Source organism: Pan paniscus, chromosome 15 (genome assembly GCF_029289425.2).
Source record: "Pan paniscus chromosome 15, NHGRI_mPanPan1-v2.0_pri, whole genome shotgun sequence".
Lineage (NCBI taxonomy): Eukaryota > Metazoa > Chordata > Mammalia > Primates > Hominidae > Pan > Pan paniscus.
The window spans coordinates 104,415,628-104,441,340 of record NC_073264.2 but is presented as its reverse complement, the minus strand read 5'-3'; positions in this window follow the sequence as shown (position 1 = coordinate 104,441,340).

Below are 25,713 nucleotides of genomic sequence, written 5' to 3'. Positions count from 1 at the left end.
AGAACAATACTTTGGAGAACAGCTTGGCATCTCCTAGATAATTTTATTTTACTTTTTTTTGAGACAGAGTTTCGCTCTTTTTGTCCAGGCTGGAGTGCAATGGTGCGATCTTGGCTCACTGCAACCTCCACCTCCCGGGTTCAAGTGATTCTCCTGCCTTAGCCTCCTGAGTAGCTGGGACTACAGGCGTGTGCCACCACGGCCGGCTAATTTTGTATTTTTAGTAGAGACAGGGTTTCACCATGTTGGTTAGGCTGGTCTCCAACTTCTCACTTCAGGTGATCCACCTGCCTGGGCCTCCCAAAGTGCTGGGATTACAGGTTTGAGCCACCGTGCCCAGCCTCCTAGAGAATTTGAACATATATATCTAGATCCTATCACTGAGAAATTTCATGACTAGCTATATAGTCAGAGCCTAAACACAGGTGATCTCTGTTCCCAATGTGTTTCCATACACACCTGGGACACGTTCTGTAAAGACAGAACGACCCCAAGTATGGGTCCTGAAAATCTTCCTCCAGGTTAGAGGGCACAGATTCTAGTAGACCCTGAGACATAGTCCTCCACTCCTCATTTTATGCCATCAGCTTGCTCCAACATACACAACATCAAGTGCGTCATTCCTTGCGTTTTCAAATAAACATTTCCTATTACAGAAGCAAAAGAGGTTTCAGAGAAACCGAAGGGCATGGAGTTGTTGCTACCCTTTGAACTTAATCGCTCACACCACTGTTGACAGAAAAAGCCAAATTCTGTGAAATATTTGAAGAGGTTTGTTCAGAGCCAAATGTGAGAGCCATGACCTGTGAGTCAGCCTAGGGAGCTCCTGAGAACATGTGCCCCAAGGGGTTGGTCTACAGCTTGGCCTTACACGTTTCAGTTTCAGGGAGATAGAAGACATCAGTCAATACATATGAGGTATACAGTGGTTGGGTCGGAGAGCCAGGACAATTTGAAGCAGGGGACTTATGGATCACAGGTGGCTTCAAAGGCTCTGATTGGCAATTGGTTGAAAGAGTTAAGTTATTGCCTAAAGACCTGGAATCAGTAGAAAGGAATGTCTGGGTTAAGATAAGTCATGGGGTTGTGAAGACCAACGTTTTTATGATGTAGATGAGTCTCATAGGTGGCTGCCCTTAGAGGCAATAGATGCAAATACTTCCTGTTGAGACCTTTCAAAGATTATAAGGCTCTCTGGAAAAGACCCAGTAAGGGAAAGAGATTCTCTACAGAAGGCAAATTTCCCCCACAAGAGGCAGCTGTGCAGGACCATGTCAAAAGTATGTTTTGGGGTAAATACTTTGATTTCCTTCAGGGTCTGCTATCTGTCATGTGACACTATATTAGAGTCAGGTTGGAATTTTGGTATCTTATTGCTGCAAAGAGTCTGTTTGTCCATCTTAAGGTCTCCGTTTTAATGTAATGCTGGTCAGCTGTGCCTGAACTCCAAAGGCAGGAGGGCTTATAACGAGGCGTGTCTGACCTCTCCCTTCCCATCATGGTCTGAACTAATTTTTCAGGTTTCTTTGAGTCCCTTTGGCCAAGAAGGGGGTCCGTGGGTCCATTCAGTCAGTCGGGTGGCTTAGAATTTTAGTTTTGGTTTACACAACCAAATCAAGTAACAGCAGGAGCGATTTGGCCTCAGGGTTGCTGAGATTCAGGATCTCCCTCTGAACCGCCCCACCAAGGCTCAGGAAACTGGGGTACATGGCCACCGGTTCCTGTGGGCTGTTCCTGGGGATGCAAGCTCCCCAGCCCTGGCCAAGCAGGCAGCTCTGCCCAGAGAATGCCAGCAGCAGAGACAAAGGCTCCCGAGGCAAGAGGCCCACTCTGTGCCTGCTGCTTGCACGACTCGGATCCACTCAGCCCCGCATCCACCTTGTCCTGTGACTGATTCTTCACATTGGTGGCTGGTTGCACCCTCTCTAAACAAAAATACACAGTAGGGTTGGCGGGACAAGTCTAAGCACAGTCTCCACCCTGGCGCTGATCTCAAGGCTGTGAGTAATGTCCCTCACCTCCTTCCTCACCACTCATTTTAGGCCCTCCTTACTCTGGGATGGCAACGCAGCTGGGCTAGGCTGTTGGTTTCTGGGATGGCTCAGACCTTTACCCTCGAAGGGTCCAAGCTTCCGGTGACCACAGTTGCTGCAGCGGCTCCTTTCCTGCCATCACCAGGCACGGGAGCAGCACTTCCTGTCCACCAGATGGGTTAACACGGTGTCTTCACTACCAGGAGCCCGCACACTGTTCTGTGGAGTGTCAAGAACCTTAAAGTTCCTTCAGAAGACGTGATCGAGAGCAGGGTAGTTAACAAGATCACGAAGTGCACTTTAAAAAAACAAAAAACTCTTCATCGCATTTATTTTAGTGCTGAATTTATTCCTGTGCCGTAAGTTTTTGTTTCCTCAGGGATATCTTTTTCTTGTGGGCAATCTTCTGGTTTAGGAACAATTTGTTCCTTCGCACTAAGGATCATTTCGATGCGACAGGGAGAGCTCGTGTATGGGTTAATCCCACCATGAGCTCTGGAGGTCTGGTGGCACATCTTAGGTGCTTTGTTCACTTGGAGGTGCTCAATGACCAGAGAATCTACATCTAAACCCTTCAGTTCAGCATCGCTCTCTGCATTGTTAAGCATATGCAGCAAGCATTCAGCACTCTTCTGGGGCCACCAACGTTGTGTCCAGCCCCACTGCTTGGCCTGGGCACACCTACCAACTCCCTGACTGTAACGTTGGAATGGCACACACTGCTTCTGTAAAGTGACATCTTTCAGGTCCTTAGTGGTTTTTCATATATGCATACCCCTGATGGCCTGGGCAGTTTCACAAGTGTTCTAAGGTGACCACGAAGATTTGAACCTCTTTGCATGATTTTGTGGGGTTTTCCGGGTTAAGTGAATGGCGAATCATTTTCACAGATTACCTCAGGAGGTTTAGGGGAAGAGAGAACCCAAAAATGTGCACGTCTGTCTGTCCTAGGTGAATGCAGACACCCTCCATCCTCCATCCCCAGTGGGAGTGGATGCATTCTTTTCTTTTCTTTTCTTTTTTTTTTTTTTGAGACGGAGTTTTGCTCTTCGCTCTTGTTACCCAGGCTGGAGTGCAATGGCGCTATGATCTCAGCTCACCACAACCTCCACCTCCTGGGTTCAAGCAATTCTCTGGCCTCAGCCTCCCGAGTAGCTGGGATTACAGGTATGCGCCACCACGCCTGGCTAATTTTGTATTTTTAGTAGAGATGGGGTTTCTCCATGTTGGTCGGGCTGGTCTCAAACTCCCGACCTCAGGTGATCTGCCCGCCTCGGCCTCCCAAAATGCCGGGATTACAGGCGTGAGCCACCACGCCCGGCCTGCATTCTTTAGCTCGGTTGGCCGTCCGCCAAGTGCCAGCCAGGGTGGACCTCTTCCAGTAGATGCCACCTCTGCTGCAGCAGCTGTGACTGAGGCTACCACTTGGTTAAGTTTATGGCCGTCCACTCTCATTGCCATGAGCCTCTTTTATACTGTGGGAGATGAATAAATAGAAATGCATCTTCATGTCTTTGAGGATGGCCCGATTCTCTGCCCTCTCACCCGGCATGGCTTCCCATCTACTATCTTGACTCAATGAGGAAGCACTTTCAGGGCCTGCCACTGGTGTGTGCGTGCACCCATAGGCAGGGAGGTGTCTGGGCGGGGAGACAGAGACAAAGGCAGAGAGACAGAGAGAGACAGAGAGAGGGAGAGATGGTGTAAGTTGGGGAAAGGGGTGGGTGTGGCTTAGACGCCCACATGAGCAGAAGGTGACTGCCCTGTCCTTTGGCCTGTCCAGCAGCTGGCAGCCAGCTCACCGCTGAGCAACTGGATGGGAGTGGGAGGGTGTGAAGCCATCAGGAGTTCAAAGGAGCAGCTGGCTTGTTTAGAGAATATGGGGTGCTTTTTCCTGGATGGAGGCTGAGATCCAGACGGACCAGGCCACAGAGCTCTCCCAAAGCATTCCCACAAGCCAGCAGCCGAGCAGGGTAGAGCCGTGGCATCTGCGTGAGGCCCATCGCATCCTGTCCAGCATGGCTCAGCAGGGTCTTGCTGGCCAGGGGTGTCAGGACTGGGAACAAGATGTTGCTGATTTCCATTTGCTGCCCCTGCACTTCCCCACACAGCCCAGAGCACAGCAGAAAGCAGCTGGTGTTTTGCTTCCTTTCCAGCAGAGGGAGGGAGCAGCTTGGTGAGGACAACTTGCCCTTGAGGCAGGGAAATGTGATCAGCACCCCCCACCTCCCTTGCCAGAGTGAGCTGCAGTAATTGGTTTTCCTAGAACAGCTATCCAACCCAAGGCGAAGAAACACCCAAACCAAAATGTCATAAAACTTACTACGTTTAAAAACAATTATCAGGGCTGGGCGTGGTGACACACACCTGTAATCCCAGCACTTTGGGAGGCCAAGGCAGGTGGATTACCCAAGGTCAGGAGTTTGAGACCAGCCTGGCCAACATGGGAAAACCTCGTCTCTACTAAAAATAGAAAAATTAGCCGGGCATGGTGGCGGGCACCTGTAATCCCAGCTTCTCAGGAGGCTGAGGCAGGAGAATTGCTTGAATCCGGGTGGTGGAGGTTGCAGTGAGCCGAGATTGCACCATCGCACTCCAGCCTAGGCAACAGAGCAAGTCTCAAAAAAAAAGAATTGGATAAAGCTTGCCGCGCTAAAAATCAACAAAAAGATGACCTATTCTTCATAGGTTTCCATACCTATTTCACTATTTAAAAATTCCAGGAATTCAGGCAAATTATGAAGGCAGCTGCCGCTAATAACACAGGTGCAATGCCTGCTGCATAACCAGATGCTTTCTCTCCTCTCACCTCCTGGAGTTTTCTCTACAACAAACAAACTCCTGAAAAATAATGGTAAAGCCATCCGACAGCATCTAGAAATCTTGGAACATAGTGCTTTAAATATGATTCACAAAGTCAAATGGTAAGAATTGCAAAGTTTAAAAACAATTTATTTGTGCTCCATTTTCCTGTGCATAGCATAGTCAACCAGATGTTAATTACAAAACTGACAGCCAGCGCTGGGCTCACTTTAGGTATAAAATTAATTTGCCAGTGACACATATCCAATTGCAAGGTTGTGCTAAGTAGGTCGTAACTATATTTAGGACCACACAGAAAGGAAAAAGTGATTGCTCAATTCATCACTGAAAATGAGATGGAAACTTCATGGAACTAAGATCTAAACTTCGGCGAAGTGCTCCAAATCCAAACTGTAATTCTCAGAACCAGATAGTTCAAAAAAACATGCCACAAATTGCATTTGAAGAACGCACATTCTGCCCATTCAGGCTTAAAGCAGTAAGGCATCTTTTAAAGAAGAAAAACTCTGCAAACAGAATGAATCACTGTTGTTAGTTAAAATACAGAAGTAGTCGTTTCCGTTTCCATTTACTATCCTGTATATCGCTGCTTTAAGATGCACCCAATAGGCCAGGCACCGTGGCTCACGCCTGTAATCCCAGCACTTCGGGAGGCCGAGGCAGGCGGATCACGAGGTCAAGAGATCAAGACCATCTTGGCCAACATGGTGAAACCCCGTCTCTACTAAAAATACAAACATTAGCCGGGCGTGGTGGCACATGCCTGTAGTCCCACCTACTTGGGAGGCTGAGGCAGGATAATCGCTTGAACCGGGGAGGCGGAGGTTGCAGTGAGCTGAGATCACCGAGATCGCCACTTAACTCCAGCCTGGCGACAGTCTCAAAAAAATAAAAAATGCACCGAATAGTTCATCCTGGGCTCCCACGTTTAGTAATTACGAGTGCAGAATCTGCATAAGGAAATCGATTAAATACTTAAGACGTCAGCCCTTGCCTTTTACCTATTATAGTAACTTGGAAAGCTGCGAAGGTAAAGAACAGCTTTCAGGCCTCGGGCGCTGGGGCTGCGCTTCTGCTCTGCACCCGTGGGTCTTGGGGAACAAGGCCTGGGCACCGGTGGGACTCGAGGCCGCGCGCGGGTTAGAAGCGTCCCGGCAGGCTGAGTTCCCGACGCGGCCCCAGTCCGCGCCTCCCTCCCCGCGCTTCGAGGCTGCCACCAGGGCCATCTTTTTCTGGATGGAGTCCAGGGGACAACAGAAAACTTCCCAACACTCCACCTCCTCCTCGGGCGGGACCAAGGCCTCCGTCTCGCGCACCGCCTGCATGAACACCCGGGCCACCATCCGCTGGCTCTTGGCCATGACCTCCGGGAACGGGGAGCGCCCCTCGCAGCCCCGCGCCGTCAGCACCTGGCGCCCGTCGTCCGGGTCGGCCTGGGTGCCCACCAGCACCCGCGGGACGGCCCCGGGTCCCCACGGCCGGCGCAGGCGCTTGCTCGGCGGCCTCACGGCCCGGAACGAGGCCTCGCTGCACACGCCCGGGAGCACCGCGAAGCCGTCGCCGTGGCGGATGTCCAGGTCCTGGAGCGTGACCAGGTGCTCGGCGCCCGCCGCGTCCACGACCTCCAGCAACGCGGGCGCCGCGTTCGCCTCGATCTCCTCGCGGAGCCGCTCCTCCGCCCACGCCGCGCACTGCTCGGGGAGCGGCCGCACGCGAACTGCGTGTCCAGCGTGGTCCTGCCCACTCCACGCTCCCCAGCAGCACACCCCGGCAGCCCTGGCGGGGCGCGGGACCAGCCCGCAGTGTCCGGGACGCGGCGGGGAGGGGAGGGGAGGGGAGGGGAGGGAGGGAGGAAGGGGAGGGGAGGGGAGGGAGGGAGGAAGGGGAGGGAGGGAGGAAGGGGAGGGGAGGGGAGGGGAGGGGAAGGAGGAAGGGGAAGGGAGGGGAGGGGAGGGGAAGGGAGGGAGGAAGGGTCCTGGGAGGGCGAGGACCCGCGCGGGGGTCTGGCCTGGGGCGGGTCGGGAGGGGAGGGGAGGAAAACGGGGGGCGGGGGGAGGGCGGGAGGAAGGGGCCTGGGAGGGCGGACGCGCATCCCACGGAGCCGGGGCGGAGGAGGCGGTCGCGCCGCGGCGACCCCCGCCAGCCTTGGCCCGGACCCGCGCCCTCCTGCTCTCCCTGGTTCCCTGCCCGCACAGTGCCCGCCAGGTGCCTGCCGGGTCCGACCAGATCTAATCTGGAACCAGCTCCAGTGAGAAAGAAAAACAAGTTGGCCGGGCGCGGTGGCTCAGGCCTGTCAATCCCAGCACTTTGGGAGGCCGAGGCGGGCGGATCACGAGGTCAGGAGATCGAGACCATCCTGGCTAACACGGTGAAACCCGTCTCCACTAAAAATACAAAAATTAGCCGGGCGTGGTGGCGGGTGCCTGTAGTCCCAGCTACTCGCGAGGCTGAGGCAGGAGAATGACGTGAACCCGGGAGGCAGAGCTTGCAGTGAGCTGAGATCGCGCCACTGCACTCCAGCCTGGGCGACGGAGCGAGACTCCGTCTCAAAAGAAAAAAAAAAAAAAAAGAAAAGAAAAGAAAAAAAGGAAAAACAAGCATACATCAAATCTGTGAGAAGCAGCTAAAGCCATTTTTAGGGGCAAATTTCAGTTTCACATTTTTTATAATGGAAAAGAAGAGGAGCCAAAAAAATCAGTGAGATAAATATTCATCTCGAGAAGTCGAAAGGAGGCAGGGTGAGATGGCTCACAACTGTAATCCCAACACTTGGGGAGGCTGAAGTGGGTAGATTGTTTGAGCCCAGGGAGTTCGAGACCAGCCCGGGCAACATAGTGAGACCACGTCTATATTAGTCTGTTCTCACGCTACTATGAAGAAATACCCGAGACTGCGTAATTTATAAAGGAAAAAGGTTTAACTGACTCACAGTTCCGCAGGGCTGGGCAGGCCTCAGGAAACTTACGATCATGGTGGAAGGAGAAGCAAACAAGTCCTTCTTCACATGGGGGCAGGAAGAAGTGCTGAGCAAAAGTGGGGGGAAACCCCTTATAAAAGCATCAGCTCTTGTGAGAACTCATTTACTATCCTGAGAACAGCAGCATGGAGGTAACCGCCCCCATGATTCAATTACCTCCCACTGGGTCCTTCCCATGACACACAGGGATCATGGGAACTACAATTCAAGATGAGATTTGGGTGGGGACACGGCCAAACCACACCACCATCTCTACAAAAATATAAAATTAGTTGGGCATGGTGGTGCATGCCTGTGGTCCTAGCTACTCAGGAGGCTGAGGTGGGAGGATCACCTGAGCCCAGGGAGGTCAAGTCAGCAGTGAGCTGTCATTGTGCCACTGTACTCCAGCAGCCTAGACGACAGCCTAGGCTGTCTCAAAAAAAAAAAAAAAAAAAAAAAAAGGAAGAAAAATATCCAGTAAATTAATTCCAAATAAAGTAGAAGAAAGTAAATAACAATTAGCTGGACAAGGTGGTATGCATTTGTAGTCCCAGTCCCAGCTACTCTGGAGGCTGGGGTGGGAGGATTTCTTGAGCCCAGGATGTCAAAGCTGCACTGAGCTGAGATTCTGATACTGCACTCCAGCCTGGGCAATGGGGCAAGACCCTGTCTCTAGCAAGAAAAAAAAAAAAAAAAAAAGAAAAGAAAAGAAAAAAAAAATAAAGCACAAATTATTTGAAAACAAAGAACAGAGAGGATCAACAAAGCCAGATGTTGGGTCTTTGAAAATTTAGATGAAAAGAAAAAACTCCTAAAATATATAACTAATTAAGCTAAAATTAAAGTAACAGATCAGAATAGTTCCATATCTATTAAATACATTGAGTATATAATTAAAAACTTCCCACATGAAAGCTGTAGGTTCCAATGTCTTCTCTGATTAATTGTAACAAACATTTAAGGGAGAAAAAAAGAGTTCATTTTACAAAAAAGAAAAGACCTCTCTCAGAGACTAGAAAAAGAGGGAACTTGTTTTATGAGAGCAGGGTAACCTTGCTATCAATCAGACAAGGACATAATGAAAAAGGAAATTTACAGGCCAGTCTCACATACACTCACACATTTACAGGTGTGAAAATCCTAAATAAAATAAATTCAGTGTTAAATTAAAAAAACACACTATGATTAAGTGGACTTTAACACAGGGATGTAAGATTAACTTAATATGCTAAAAATAAATTTAAATGGTCATGTAAAAGAATAGAGAAGAAAAATCTATGACCATCTGAGTAGCTGTGGGAAAAGCATTTGATAAAATTCAACATCCATTCATGACAAAAAGACTGTTAGCCATCTGGGAATAAAAGAAAATGTCCTCAGTCTATTTAAGATAGCTACACACAGGAAGTTCATAGTAAATATCATACCTTACATAATAAATATTGTACACAATTTTGTCAAGTTTCCCACTATCTCCACTTCTACTTAACGCTGCACTGAGGTTTTCAACAATGTGACTAAGGCCAGGAAAAGAAACAAAAGGCATAATACTCTCATTATGTAGCTGATATGAATATGTTCATTGAAAATATAAAAATGTCTAATAATTTTTTCTTTTTACATTTTCTTTTTCTTTCTTCTTTGTTTTTTAATCATCTAACCAGGTGAAAAATCTAGTATTTCTTTTTTTTCTTGAGACAGAGTCTTGCTGTGTCACACAGGCTGGAGCACAGTGGCACGATCATAGCTCACTGCAACCTCGACCTCCTTGGCTCAAGTGATCTTCTCGTCTCAGCCTCCAAAGTAGCTGGAACCACAGCCATGTGCCACCAGGCTTGGCTAACTTAATTTTTTTTTTTTTTTTGTAGAGACTGAGTCTCACTATGTTGTTCAGGCCAATCTGGAACTCCTGGGCTCAAGCAGTCCTCCCACCTTGGCCTCCCAAAGTGCCGAGATTACAGGCATGAGCCACTGTGCCTGGCATAAATTGTTAAAATGAATAAGAGAGTTTAACAAGGTTGCTGGATACAAAGCCAACACATAAAAATCATTTGCAACTCTATAAACCAACAATACAAAAATAACAAGCAAGAGCAAAATAAAAATACATTTTAATAGCATCAAAAGACAGCAAATACCTAGGTAACAATCTAACAAAAGATGTGCATGACTTCTATGCAGAAAACTATGAGACATTATTGTGATAGATTAAAGAGAAACAGACAAACATGTTCATGGATTAAAAGACTCAATATTTTAAATATGTTAATTTTTCCGAAACCAATTTGCTTCAATGTAATCCTAATCAAATTCTGGCAAGTATTTTGATTGCAGCCCATCAAGCTGATTCTAAAGCTCGTATAGAGATGCATAGGACCAAAGTTAGGCAAAATATTCTTTAAAAAGAATAATAAGGTGGGAAGATTTTGGTCCACCAGAGGCATCAAGATTTACAATAAAGTTATAAGATTTACAATAAAGCGACAGCAAATAGTGTAGAAAGACAGACAAATAGAACAGAGAAACAGACCCATGCATCAACAGACGCTTGATTTACTACAAATGGGCATGCCTAATGGTGGTAGGGGAAGAATGGTCCTTTCAACAAATGTAATAGGATGGTTGATCAACAGATGGTGGACACAAATATATAAAACTTAATATACAAAAACAAAATCCAGATATATGGTAGCTGTAACTGCAAAAGGCAAAGCAACAAGGGTTAGAGAAGATAACATAACAGAAGATTTTCATGAACTCTGGGAAGAGAAGTGCTTATTACATAGACCATAGCATTGATCATAAAGGAAAGGATAATACATTTGATTATGTTAACACTGAGAGTTTCTCTTAATCAAAAGACACCATTGACAGAGTAAAAAGGTAAACTGCACAGTTGGAGAAGAGATTTGCAATCCAATATTACTGACAAAGTATTCCTATCCAGAATATAGAAAGAACTACATACCAATAAGAAAAAGACAGCTGAATATAAAAATGGGCAAGAGACCTGAACAGTCACCTCATAAGAATATGTAAAATAAGGTCACATATTTATCAATATAGATATGTATATTTGGAAAATGTTACTACTAGTTACTCCTGGGGGATTGGAAGTGGAGGGTGGAGGTAGGGGGTGGTTTTCAATATTTTTAAAAAACAAGTTGTAAAAAGTGATGGTGGTTCTTTTTGATTTTTATTAAAAATTATTTGGGGGAGGGATAACATTAAATTATATAAAATCTGGTAGGAAAAGGCATTCTGGAAAAAAAAAAAGGCTGGAGAAAAAATGGTGGCTCCCATGATCGACTCAGTAATTTACTTGGTTGTTTGGTTATTCTTTTCCTACTATGAACTGATTTCGAAACCAGAATATACTGCATTTGTAATTTTAAGAAATAAATGTTATCAAAATATAAAGAAAAGTGCTCTTAAAATACCTTAAAATTCATACAAGCTGAACAAACTGGACTGTCTGAGATTGACTCCTTGAAGCCAAAAGGTGAGACCACCCGAAGAGGGAGGCGCTGGGCTTTGCCTGAAGGGACAGGAGTCTCCTATGCCAGTCACCTGGGGACCAGGGCTTGATGGGAAGGGGGCACGAGTGGGGGGAGGGGCTCCGGCTGCAGGAGAATCCCCACGGGAGCGTGGGAGGGGCCAGCTGGGCCAGGGCCGCCTCGTGTTCGGAATGAGTCTGATTCCGGCCGCAGGTCAAGCCGCGTTCTCCAAGCCAGGATCTGTACCACCGATTCCCTTCAAAGTAACTGCGACCGGGGCCCCTCGGGGCGTCGTCGGGCACGCGGTGTGAGGCCTGCGCCTGTGCGCGTGGGGTGGCGGGGGACCCGCGGCTGACACAGCCTTTGGCCTGGAGTCCTAAACCAGGGCCTGGAGTTCCTCCTGTGTGAGGACAGAGGCCTGGTTTCCATCCCTACCGCCTCCATAGCTGCCAGGCGCCCACGGCCGCCGGAGGGTGCCTGCCGGGGCTGCTGCGGGGCTGCTGCGGGGATGCTGGAGGGCCCAGCCCCTGGGGCCCCGGGGTCGTTCGGGTCCTGACGCTGCAGGACCAGCTGCGCGCAGAGGCCAGGAGACCCCGGTGCACTCGGCCGAGTTCTGCGCGCGGCGGGGACCGCGGAGGCACCAGCGACTTCTCCTGCCCGTTTGGACCCAGGGCTAGGGTCGGAGTGACACTATGGGTGGGGAGGCGGGGGCGGGGAGACTGAGGCGGGGAGAGGATTTTCGGCGCGGGGAGGGGTCGCGTGCGCGCCTGGGGACGCGGCGGTCCCCTAGGGTCTGCCCTCTTCTGCCGCGTCCTGGGCTCACTCGCCCAGCGGGAAGCGTCTCCTTTCTCCGCCCCACCTGATCATCTTTCTCTCAACCCCCAGCTCCTGACCCCCGCGAGTTGGTCCCAGGGCCCGCGACAAGGCCTAGGCGCCGGGATTCCGGGCGACATGGATCTTGGGGCCTCGAGCCTCCAAGCACCCAGGCCCTAGGAGGGCGGCGGGAAGGGGCGCAGCTGGGTCCCCGCCAAGGGTGCGGCAGAGGCGTCCGCTGGGAACCCGCCCCACGTAGGAAGCCTCGGAGTCCCAGATCCGCCCCGCTCAACCCAGGCTGGGGGTCTCCTCCGCCCGGCCCAGTCTCTGCAGCCCGCGCGTCGCGTTTGCTTTTCCGCGCACCGGAAGGGAGGCGCCCCCGCCACGACCCCAAGCCTCTGCCAAGTATCCGCCGGGTCCCTGCGCCCGCCCACGACCTCAAGAGCTCTGCGCCCCGGAGCGGGCGCGTCCTTCTGGACCACCCAGGCTTGGCGAGGGCATCGGCTGCTTGGAGGCCTCCGCGGATCGCGCGGGGCTCTGGAGGTCATGGACGAGGGCGAGGCCGCGGGGGACCCGGTGTGCGCGCAGGTACGCGGAAGCTGGAAGCGGCGGGACGTCCTGTGTCACCGCTGGAGCCCAGGTGGAGGACAGGCCCCACCTGCCTTGCCTTGCCCCGCCTTGCCCCGCCTTGCCCCGCCTTGCCCCGCCTTGCCCCGCCTTGCGCCGCCTTGCGCCGCCTTGCGCCGCCTTGCCTTTTCCTTGCCTTTCCTTTCCTTTTTCCTTTTCCTTTTTCCTTTCCTTTCCTTTTTTTTTTTTTTTTTTTTTTTTTTTTTTTGAGACGGAGTCTTGCTCTGTCGCCCGGGCTGGAGTGCAGTGGCGCGATCTCGGCTCACTGCAACCTCCGCCTCCCGGGTTCACGCCATTCTCCCGCCTCAGCCTCCCGAGTAGCTGGACTACAGGCACCCGCCACCACACCTGGCTATTTTGTTTTTGTATTTTTAGTAGAGACGGGGTTTCACCATGTTAGCCAGGATGGTCTCGATCTCCTGACCTTGTGATCCGCCTGCCTCGGCCTCCCAAAGTGCTGGGATTACAGGCGTGAGCCACCGCGCCCGGCCAAAAATTGCTTTTCTTAATCAGTGTCCGTCCTTGTATTTTTTAAACTGAAGCTAAGCTTTACTCACGTACATAGTGCCGTATAAGATGTAACCGAGAATGCGTACACTGACGCTTAAACAAGGGTTACTTGTGTATGTGGCTGCCTCGCAGTGATTGACTATATCCGGATGGTCTTTCTCTCCTGATGGTGCTTTAATTCGTGGAGACCTTGTTTCTGGGTCTTCTCTGAGACCCCGAAGACTCTGGAGCCGGCACTCCTGTAGAGATGGGTGTTCTCTTCTGTGTATGATGTGACCCTTATACTTTTTTTTTTTTTTTTTTTTTGAGACAGAGTCTCGTTCTGTCGCCCAAGCTGGAGTGCAGTGGCGCGATCTGGGCTCACTGCAACCTCTGCCTCCCCTCCCGGGTTCAAGCAATTATCCTGCCTCAGCCTCCCGAGTAGCTGGGACTACAGGCACGCGCCACCACGCCCTGCTAATTTTTGTATTTTTAGTAAAGACGGGGTTTCACCATACTGGCCAGGCTGGTCTTGAACTCCTGACCTCAGGTGATCCCCTGCCTTGGCCTCCCAAAGTGCTGGGATTACAGGCGTGAGCCACTGTGCCTGGCAGTGACCTAAGCCTTAATGTTGTAAGAGTTACAGTTATGTTTGAAATAGATTTCAGGGCACTGAACTGAACAGTTTTTCACACGTTTTAGATTCATTTACAACCTCGAATTGCAGCTTTCTGGGTGGATTTGTTGTTTTTTTTCATTTATATATATAAAATGCCTGACCTACTTGCTGAAGTGTCCCTGTACTTTCAAAAGGTGGTTTTTTTTTTTTTTTTTTGTCAGAATGGAGCAAAATCAGCTTCTACAACTAACAGCATTATTTCCCCTGTAGTTTATTGAAGCAACATTTTTTTCCCTGAACACCTGAATATTTTGACAATAATGCAGATGTTAAACAGAATGAAATTATGTGAAGAAAAGATGCTCTTTTTGTTTGCCTTTCTAGCCGTGTTTTTAAAACCTTGGGAATTGGCTGGGTGTGGTAGCTCAGGCCTGTAATCCCAGCACTTTGGGAGGCCGAGGTGGACAGATCACCTGAGTTCGGGAGTTCAAGACCAGCCTGGCCAACATGGAGAAACCCTGTCTCTACTAAAAATACAAAATTAGCCGGGCATGGTGGCACATGCCTGTAATCGCAGCTACTTGGGAGGCTGAGGCAAGAGAATCGCTTGAACCCAGGAGGCGGAGGTTGTGAGCCAAGATCGCGCCATTGCACTCCAGCCTGGGCAACAAGAGTGAAACTCCGTCTCAAAAACAAACAAACAAAACCTTGGGAAGGTTGCTGGTGTTTGGCTTTGGTGTGTGTGGGAAGTGTGTGTGTGTGGGGGGGTTGTGTGTGTGTGGGGGGGGGTTGTGTGTGGGGGGGTGTGTGGGGGTGTGTGTGTGGGAGTGTGTGTGGGAGTGTGTGTGTGTGTGTGTGTGTGTGAGAATTTCAGGCATTATTACTCTCTACAGCCCATGGACTCCCAGAGCTGAGACTTTAGTTCTGCCTTAGGCATTTGAACATTTTTCAAAATCAAATGCGAAAACTCTAACTTTTATCTGTATAAGCTTCCTAGCTTTGTCGAGGGAAAATGCTAGCCCGTGCAGTGGCTTGTGGAGGACCCTGGTATTCAGTTTATATTGTGTGTGGCATTGTGGTAGAATAATAGGTCCCCTCAAAATGAACAAAGAAACAAACACCAAAAAACCTTTCACTGCGCTGAGACCCGGCAAGACTTCAGCCCTCAACACTCCTTTCGGGGACTGGCTGTATGTCTTTTAGGCCTCAGGCAGTTCTTCAGTTTCCCCACAAGAATTTCAGTACTTTCAGTAACACCTGGAAAGCAGAACTGTCTCCCCAGATGGTGGCTGGGGAGAGGGTGTTCGGGCCCTGCGACCTGACACCCTCCAGGCAGAACACCCCCTTCATCTGTGGCAGAAATCCTTAACACTGAAGTTCAGGAAATGCCACCCCCAAATATGCCGGTTTGGGATATGGATTGGTTATAAAAGCAAGCTTTGAGTGGCACTTCCTTCTGTTTAGGATTTCAGGCAGCTCATAAAAACAAAGACCTCTATTTCCAGCTAGGCAATCAGGTGGGGGACAGGCATGGAGTAAAACTCTTGTCTCCAGTAACTCTGGGCTAAACTATTTCCCAATGAAAACAACTAACTGGATAAAATACATATTTTTAAAAATCTTAAAAATATTGAATTGCTGGGCCAGGCGCAGTGACTCACACCTGTAATCCCAGCACTTTGGGAGGCTGAGGCAGGCAGATCACGAGGTCTGGAGTTTGAGACCAGCCTGGCTGACATGGTGAAACCCCGTCTCTACTAAAAATACAAAAATTAGCCAGGCGTGGTGGCATGTGCCTGTAATCCCCGCTACTTGGGAGGTTGAGGCTGGAGAATCACTTGAACCCGGGAGGTGGAGGTTGCAGTGAGCCGAGATCACGCCACTGTACTCCAGCCTGGGTGACAGAGCGAGACTCTGTCTCAAAACAACCCCCCAAAACCCAAAGTACTCCCACAAGTAATTTTTTTTTCTAGTTTGGAAAGGATAGCTTTATTCCTCCTAAAGGGTTGCAGCCTGAAGGTGGCCATTCTGACAGGCTGGGAAGCATAGCCTCTGGCTGGAAGCTAGAAACAGATATTTGGAGGGTAGGAATGGTAACACAGGGATTTATATTGACCACGGTGGCCAAATATACATATTCAATAAGCTTTAGGAGGATCCATGAATATTTATGAGAGGAGAAATATGAACATACACAGTTGAGCTTCATGCCTCTCCATGGGACCCACGTTCAAAAAATGGTAGCCTTCACATGGTCCAAGGGTGGAGTTTTTGGGCCTCTGATGTCAAAAGGGGAAGCAGAGAAAACCCTCACTGTGCATCCTCCGTAGACTGGCCAGAACCACTCTGAGGTCGGTGGTCTCTTATCAGGAGGGGATGCTGGTTGGTAAGGTTGTATTGAAAATGCAAAAGGAAGCGGCAGCGTCAGAGTCTGGTTGATGTCGGGGTGGGGTCTGTGGACCGCAGTCCGCAGGGGAGAAAGCCTAAGGGCAGCTGGAGAGGGAAAGGGGAGCGTGTCTGACCTGCCCTCCTGTGTCTGACCTGCGTTCTCATCATGGCCTGGAACTCAGTTTTCAAGGTATCTCTGGGGTCCCCTTGGCCAAGAAGGGCTCAGTTCAGTTGGTTGGGGGCTTAGGATATAATTTTTATGTCTCTTTTCCTCACTTTGGTCAAGATTTTCCAGAGGCAGCATCAGTGGCTAAACTTTAATTTTGTCCCATATCGTTGCCAGGGTGGTGTGGCTCCCTGCCCCAGGTCCATCCAGGCCCTCGGCGGAACCCCATGGCCAAGGGTCTTACAGCCAAAAGACTTGCAGTCAATTAAACATTTTAGGCCAGATGGGAATGGAGGCAGCCAGACACTCATTAACCTGAAAAACTTTAAGCAATGTAAGAGCCAAAAACCAAAGCCAAAATGCAAGGTTACAAAATTGGCTTATCTGTAAGTTCTATACATTGAGCTACTGCAATCTTGGTTTTAGTTACATTTGTAGCAATTAGCTATATAAAACCTAAGCAATTAGCTATATAAAACCTAAGCATTTTGCTAAAACCATTTAAAGTAAGGAATCTGGAGACTTTAGTTGGGCTGCAAAGCTTTTATTTATTCATTGTTTGAGACAGGGTCTCATTTTGTCACCCAGGCTGGAGTGCAGTGGTGCAAACTCGGCTCACTGCAGTCTCAGTCTCTCGGGCTCAGGTGATCCTCCACCTCAGCCTCCCAAGTAGTAGGGACTACAGGCACGTGCCACCACACTCGGCTAATTTTTTTTTTCTTTCTTGAGACAGAGTCTTGCTCTGTCGCCAGGCTGGCGTGCAGTGGCACGATCTCGGCTCACTGCAACCTCCACCTCCCGGGTTCAAGCAATTCTCCTGCCTCAGCCTCCCGATTAGCTGGGACTACAGGCACATGCCCAGCTAATTTTTTGTATTTTTAGTAGAGATGGGGTTTCACCATGATGGCCAAGATGGCCTTGATCTCCTGACCTCGGGATCCACCCGCCGTGGCCTCCCGAAGTGCTGGGATTACAGGCGTGAGCCACCGCTCCTGGCCCTAATTTTTTAATTTTTTTGTGGAGAGGGGATGTCGCTGCCATGTTGCCCAGGCTGGTCTTGAACTCCTGGGTTCAAGCTATCCATCTGCCTCGGCATCCCGAAGTGCTGGGATTACAGGCGTGAGCCAGCGCCTCCACAAAGCTTTCTGTGGTCTCTTTAGTACTTTTTCTAAAGTGATGATAATTGTTGTTGGTCGTATCTCTATTGCGTAAACCCCGTCGCTGGAAGCAGCTACACCCAGAAGGCTCTGTCATTGCATATCTTGATATTCTCTTCTTAATTCTCCTTTAATTCTACAGGAATCGGGAATTTTCCATGATTGGGGTGGATGGAAAAGCAGCCAACTGCTACATGCTGCCTGATGGCTCCAGGGTTGGCCCACCATCACTTCTGCCACCATTGTTGCCACACACACTGCCCAGGAGCCCACCTGCCCTGCCTACTGGTGGCACCCGAGCAAGCCGGAGGCCCAAGGACTGGCCTATCTGGACTCACCACCATTAGCACCTGCATATGCCACCCAGGGGCCTGCAAATCAGCACACCTGGCTCCCCATTGCCACCACAGCTGTGGGGGCTGCATCCTGCAGAGCCACAGGGCAGAGCCCCGCCTTGAGCCAATGTGGCCTGGATACGAGACACAGGGTTGAAGGAGATTATTTTGGAGCTTTAAGATTTAATGACTGCCCTGCTGGGTTTCAAACTTGCATGGGGCCTGTAGCCCCTTTGGTTTGGCCAGTTTGCCCTTTTGGATTGGTAGTATTTAGTCAATGTTTGTACCCCCACTGTATCTTGGAAGTAACTAATTTGTTTTTGATTTTACAGGCTCATAGGCAGAAGGGACTGGCCTTGTCTCAGATGAGACTTTGGACTGTGGACTTTTGAGTTAATGCCAAAATGAGTTAAGACGTGAGGGACTGTTGAGAAGGGATGATTGTATTTTGCAATGTGAGAAGGATATGAGATTTGGGAGAGGCTGGGGCAGAATGGAATGGTTTGGATTTGTGTCCCCAGCCACATCTCATGTTAAGTTGTAATTGCCAGTGTTGGAGGAGGGGTCCGGACAGAGGTGATTGGATCAAGGGGGCGGATTTCCCCCTTGCTGTTCTCATGATAGTGACTGAGTTCTCACAAGATCTGGTTGTTTAAAAGTGTGTGGCACCTCCCACTTCACCCTCTTCCTCCGGCTCCAGCCGCAAAGGATGTGCCGGCTTCCCCTTCACCTTCCACCGTGATGGAAGGTCTCCCGAGGCCTAGCCAGCCGTGCTTCCTGGACAGCCTGTGGGAACGTGAGCCGATTAAGCTTCTTTATAAATTACCCAGTCTCAGGCAGTTCTTTATGGCAATGTGAGAACAGACTAAAACACCAACCAACATTATCGGTGTATCTACAGGAAAATGTCTTTCCCTACAAAAGCCAATCCATAAAATTAGAAGAAATGACTGTTACACCAGATGCGCAGATATCAACACAAGGACACAAGAAACACAAACACACAAAGGAAACGTGACGCCTCCAAAGGAACACAATATTTCTCCAGGAACAGATCTTAAAAGAAATGATGAAATGCTCAAAAAAATTCAAAATAAGTTTAAAAACTCAGTGAGATACAAGACAGCAAAGATAAACAATACAGAGAAATCAGGGGCCGGGGGAGTGGCTCAAGCCTGTAATCCCAGTACTTTGGGAGGCCGAGGCGGGTGGATCACTGGAGGTCAGGAGTTCGAGACCAGCCTGGCGAACGTGGCGAAACCTCATCTCTACTAAAAACACAAAAATTAGCTGGGTGTGGTGGCGCATGCCTGTGATCCCAGCTACTAGGGAGGCTGAGGCAGGAGAATCACTTGAACCGGGGAGGCAGAGGTTGCAGTGAACCAAGATCATGCCACTGCTCTCCAGCCTGGGTGACAGAGCCAGACTCCATCTCAAAGAAAAAAAAGAAAAAAGGAAATCAGGGAAACAATTCATGATATAAATGAAAAAAGTAAAAAAAAAAAAAAAAAAAAAAAACAGAGCCATCATTAAAAAATGCCAAATGGGAATCCTGGAACTGAAGAATTCTGTTCCAGGTTTGAAGAATAAAATAAAATAAAAACAATCAAGAGCTTCAACAATAGACTAGATCAAGCAGAAGAAATAATTTTGGAACTTGAAAACACGGCTTTTGAAATAGCCTTGTCAAACAAAAAATAAGAGAGTGCTGGGTGTGGTGGCTCATGCCTGTAATCTCAACACTTTGGGAGGCCACGTGGGTAGATTGCTTGAGCCCAGGAGTGTGAGACCAGCCTGGGCAACACGGCGAAACCTCATTTCTACAAAAATTACAAAAAATTAGCCAGGTGTGGTGGTGCATGCCTGTAGTCCCAGCTACTTGGGAGGCTGAGGCAGGAGGATCACTTGCACCTGGGAGATGAAGGTTGCAGTGAGCCCAGATTGCACCACTGCATTCTAGCCTGGGTGATAGAGCAAGACCCTGTCTCAAAAAAGAAAAGAAAAGAAAAACAGTAAAAAATAAGAAGAAAGGCTATATGATATATGAAACACCGTAAGTTGCCAAATATTCAACTTTTTGGAGTTCCTGAAGAAGAGATGGGCAAAAGTGTAGAAAACCTTTTTAATGATATAAGAGCTGAAAATGTCCCAACTCTTACAAGAGATATGGACATCCGGATACAGGAAGCTCTAAGATTCCCAAATACACAACAAAAAGGTCTTCTTCAAGGCACATTATGGTCAAACTGTCAAATGTCAATGGCAAAGAGAGGCTGGGCATGGTGGCTCATGCCTGTAATCCCAACACTTTGGGAGGCTGAGGTGGGAGGTTAACTTGAGTCCAGGAGTTCAAGACCAGCCTGGGCAACAGAGCAAGTTCCATCTCTACAAAAATAAAAAAATCAGTTGGGTGTGGTGGCAAGCACCTGTAGTCCCAGCTACTTGGGAGGCTGAGGCAGGAGGATCACTTGAGCCCAGGAAGTTGAGGCTGCAGTGAGCCATGATTATACCACTGCACTTCAGCCTGAGTGACAGTGTTAGACCCTGTCTCAAAAAGAGAGAGAGAGAGTGAGAGAAAGAGAGAGAGTGAGAGAAAGAGAGAGAGAGAGAATGTTAAAAACAGCAAGAGTAAAGTGTCAAGTCACATATAAGGGAATACTCATCAGACTAACAGTGGATTTCCCAGAAGAAACCTCACAAGCTGGGAACGTGATGATGCATTCAAAATGCTGAAAGAAAAACCTGCCAGTCAAGCATAGTGTAGCCTGCAAAGCTATCCCTCAAAAATGAAGGGAAATAGTCTTTGTCAGATGAGCAAAAACAGAGAGAACTAATTGCCACTGGACTGGTCCTATAAGAAATGCTTAAGGGAGTCTAACATCTAGAAGATACCTATCATCATGAAAACACAGAAAGTATAAAACTCACTGGTAGAGTAGATATGCAAATGAGAAAGAGAAAGGAGTCAAATGTTTCCACTATGAAAAACCACCAAATGACAATGATAAACAGTAAGGGAGGAAGAAAGGATATACAAAACAATGAGAAAACAGTTAACAAAATAACAGGCATGAGTACTCACCCATCAATAATAACTTTGAAAGTAAATGGATTAAATTCTCCACTTAAGGCTGGGTGCAGTGGCTTATGCCTGTAATCCCAGCACTTTGGGAGGCCAAGGTGGGTGGATCACTTGAGGCCAGGAGTTTGTGACCAGCCTGGCCAACATGACAAAACCCTGTCTCTACTAAATTACAAAAATTAGCTGGGCGTTGTGGCACATGCATATAATCCAAGCTACTCAGGTGGCTGAGGCACGAGAATTACTTGAACCCGAGAGTCAGAGGTTGCAGTGAGATGAGATTGTGCCACTGCACTCTAGCCTGGGTGACAGAGTGAGACTCTATACATTAAAAAAAAACTATTCCATTTAAAAAATATAGACTGTGCCAGGTGCAGTGGCTCATGCCTGTAATTCCAGTACTTTGAGAGGCCGAGACAGGGAGATCACCCAAAGCCAGGAGTTCAAGACTAGCTTGGCCAACATGGCAAAACCCTGTCTCTACTAAAAATACAAAAAAAAAAAAAAAAAAAAAAAAATTAGCCCGGCATGGTGGTAGACACCTGTAATCCCAGCTACTTGGGAGGCTGAGGCAGGAGAACCTCTTGAATCTGGGAGGAGGAGGTTGCTGTGAGCTGAGATCGTGCCACTGCACTCCAGCCTGGGTAACAAGATAGAAACTCCGTCTCAAAAAATATAGATATACATGTATAGACTGGCTGAATGGATTAAAGTACAGGACCCAACTCTATGTTGCCTACAAGAAACTCACTTCACTTGTGAAGACACATATAGACTGAAAGTGAAGAGATGAACAAAGATATTCTATGCAAATGAAACCCAAAAGTGAGCAGGAATAGCTATACTTATATCAGATAAATCAGACTTTAAGTCAAAAACTATAAAGAGAGACAAAGAAGGTCATTATATAATGATAAAGTGATCAATTTAAGCAAGATGATAAAGCAATTCTTAATATATATGCATCCAACACTGGAGCACCCAGATATATAAAGTAAATGTTATTAGTTCTAAAGGGAGAGATAGATTCCGATATGATAATAGTTAGGGAATTTAACACCCTACTCTCAGGATTGAACAAATAATCTAGACAGAAAATCAACCAAAAAAATAGATTTAAACTGTATTTTAGACCAAATGAACCTAACACACATCTACAGAACATTTTACCTGACAGATGCAGAATATATATTCTTCTCATCAGCACATGGATCGTTCTCCAGGACAGATCATATGTTACGCCACAGACAAGCCTCAAAATATTTTAAAAAGTCAAAATCAATCACATATCTTATCAGACAACATTGGAATGAAACTAGAAATCAATAACAAGAGGAACTTTGGGAACTGTATAAACTCATGTAAATTAAACACCATGCTCCTGAATGACCACTGGGTCAATGAGGAAATTAAGATAAAAATCCAAAAATTTCTTAAAACAAATGAAAACAGGAACACAACATACCAAAACCTATGGGATACAGCAAAAGCAGTGTGAAGAGAGAAGTTTATAGCAATAAAAGCCTATATCAAAAAATAGAAAGATTTCAAATAAATAAGTTGATGATGTACCTCAAGGAACTGGAAAAGCAAAATCAAATAAAACCCAAAATCAACCAAAGGAAAGAAATAAAATCAGAACAGAACTAAACAAAATAAAGATGAAGAATCAATACAAAGGATCAACAAAACAAAAAGTTAGTTTTTAAAAAATACAAGCAAAATTGATGAACCACTAGCTATACTAACAAAAAAAATAGAAGACCCAAATAAAATCAGAAATGACAAAGGAGACATTACAATGAACACACAGAAATACAAAGGATCATTAGAGACTGTTATGAACAACTATACACTAATAAATTGGAAAACCTAGAGGAAATAAAGTCCTGAATATATATATCCTACTAAGATTGAACCAGGAAGAAACAGAAAACCTGAACAGACAAATAATGAGTAATGAGATTGAATCAGTAATGAAACATCTTCCAACAAAGAAAAGCCGAGGACCAAATGGTTTTACTGCTGAATTTTACTAAAATTATAAAGAACAGGTAACATCAATTCTTCTCAAACTATTCCAAAAAGTGGAAGAGGAAGGAATTCTTCCTAACTCATTCTATGAAGCCAGAATTACCCTGATATCAAAAATAAGACAAGCACATGGCAAAAGAAGAAAGAGAAAACTACAGGCCAGTATCTCTGATAAACATAGACGCAAAAATCTTCAACAAATACTAGCAAACTGAATCCAACAACACATCAAAAAGATAATACACCATGATCAAGTGGGATTTATTCCAGGGATGCAAGGGTGGTTCAACATATACACATCAATAAATGTGATATATCACATCAACAGAATGAAGAATAAAAGCTATATGATCATCTCAATAGATGCAGAAAAAGCATTTGATAAAATTCAACATCCCTTCATGATAAAAACTCTCAACAAATTAAGTATAGCGGGAACATACCTCAACATAATGAAGGCAAACTATTCATCTGACAAAGGACTAATATCCAGAAGATACAAGGATTCAAACAACTCAACAGCCAAAAAACAAATAACCACATTAAAATGGGCAAATGATCTGAATGGACATTTAGCAAAAGAAGACATACAAATGGCCCACAGGTATATGAAAACATGCTCAACATCGCTAATCATCAGGGAAGTACAAGCTAAAACCACAGTGAGATATCATCTCATCCCAGTTAGAATGGCTATTTCAAAAAGACAACAAATAAATGCTGGTGAGGTGGTGGAGAAAAGAGAACTCTTATACAACATTGGTGGGAATGAACATTAGCATGCCATTATGAAAAACAGTATGGAGAATTCTCAAAATACTAAATATAGAACTACCATGTGATCCAGCAATCCCACTCCTGGATATTTATCCAAAAGAAAGGAGATCAGTATATCAAAGGGATACCTGCACTCACATGTTTAGTGCAGCACTATTCACAGTGGCCAAGATACGGAATCAACCTATATGTCCAGCAACAGATGAATATATAAATGTATGTGTATACAATTTGAATACTATTTGCCCATAAAAAATAAAACGTTGTCATTTGCAGCAACATGGATGGAACTGGAGGTTATTATGTGAATTGAAATAAGCCCGGCACAAAAAGACAAACATTGCATGTTTTCATTCATATGTGGGAGTTTTAAAAGTGGATCTCATAGAGATAGAAAGTAGAAAGGTAGTTACCAGAGGCTGGGAAAAGTGCAGGGTGGGGATGAAGAGAGATTGATTACTGAGTACAAACATACAATTAGAAGGAATAAGTTCTAGTGTTTAATAGCATAGTAGGGTGAGTATAATTAAAAATAATTTCTTGTATACTTCAAAATAGCTAGAAGATGGCCAGGCACCGTGGCTCACACCTTTAATCCCAGCAATTTGGGAGGCTGAGGCGGGTGGATCACTTGAGGTCAGGAGTTTGAGACCAGGTTGGCCAACATGGTGGAACCCTATCTCTACTAAAAATACAAAACTTGGCCAGGTGTGGTGGTGTACGCTTGTAGTCCCAGCTACTTGGGAGGCTGAGGCAAAAGAATTACTTGAACCCGGGAGGCGGAGGTTGCAGTGAGCCGAGATCGCGCCACTGCACTCCAGTCTGAGACAGAGCAAGACTTCATCTCAAGGAAAAAAAAAAAAAAAGCTAGAAGAGAAGATATGAAATGCTCCCAACACATAGAAATGGCAAATATTTGAGGTGATGAATATTCTAATACCCTGATTTGATTATAAATTGTATGCATGTATTACAATATCCCATGTCCCCCATAAATATGTACAATTATTGTGTACCAACAAAAATAAATATGAATTCTAGAAACAAAAAAACTGTAGTTACTAAAAAATACTGCTGGACATTGTTCTGTGTGGGAGACGCGAGAGGGGAGAAGAAAGGGCACAATACACAATACTATTAAGGGTAAACACCTTTATTCCAAGTATATGGCAATACAGACATAATAAGCAAATCCCAGTGGGAAAGGGAGAAGAAGAGCTATGTCTATATATATTTACACCCACCAGACTATGGAGGAAGCATTACTAGCTTTGAGCTTGATCAGTCAAGACATAGGCCTGGCATTGGGCCAGGGCCAGTCTGGAAGTCAAATTAGCATTTTCCTTTTCCAGCTTACATTTCTTTTGTAGCAACCGGTCCCTATCTTGACACATTAACTTATAAGCAGTAAGCAAGCACCATCCATGCCAGGAAATTCCCTCGGCATCCCCTTATCAAACTAGAATTTCCTGCAGCACCTCACACACAGCCAACAGTTCAAAATGCACTAACTTAGATTCCCAATTTTCACAAAAGCCAGTTCCCCCGGACTATTCAGTCGCCAAGGGGGAGAACTGGGGAAGTTCCCATCCCGGGATGTGGGAAGTCCCCGAGCCTCCAGCCCAGTCCCTGCGACTGGAAAGTGGCATACTTTCGTTTTCGAATCCTGTTCCTGATACCAAAAGGTTCTGTGTGGGAAATGCCCGAGGGGTGAAGAAAAGGCACACACAATACTTTTAAGGGCAAACAGCCTTCATCCCAAGTATATGGCAACACAAATATAATAAGCAAATCACAGTGGGAAAGGGACAAGAAAAGATATATCTGTATATATTTACACCCACCGGACTATGGAGGAAGCATCACCAGACAGGGAAGCAGCAGCCTGGGCTCCAGAGTCGGCCGCCCGTCCGC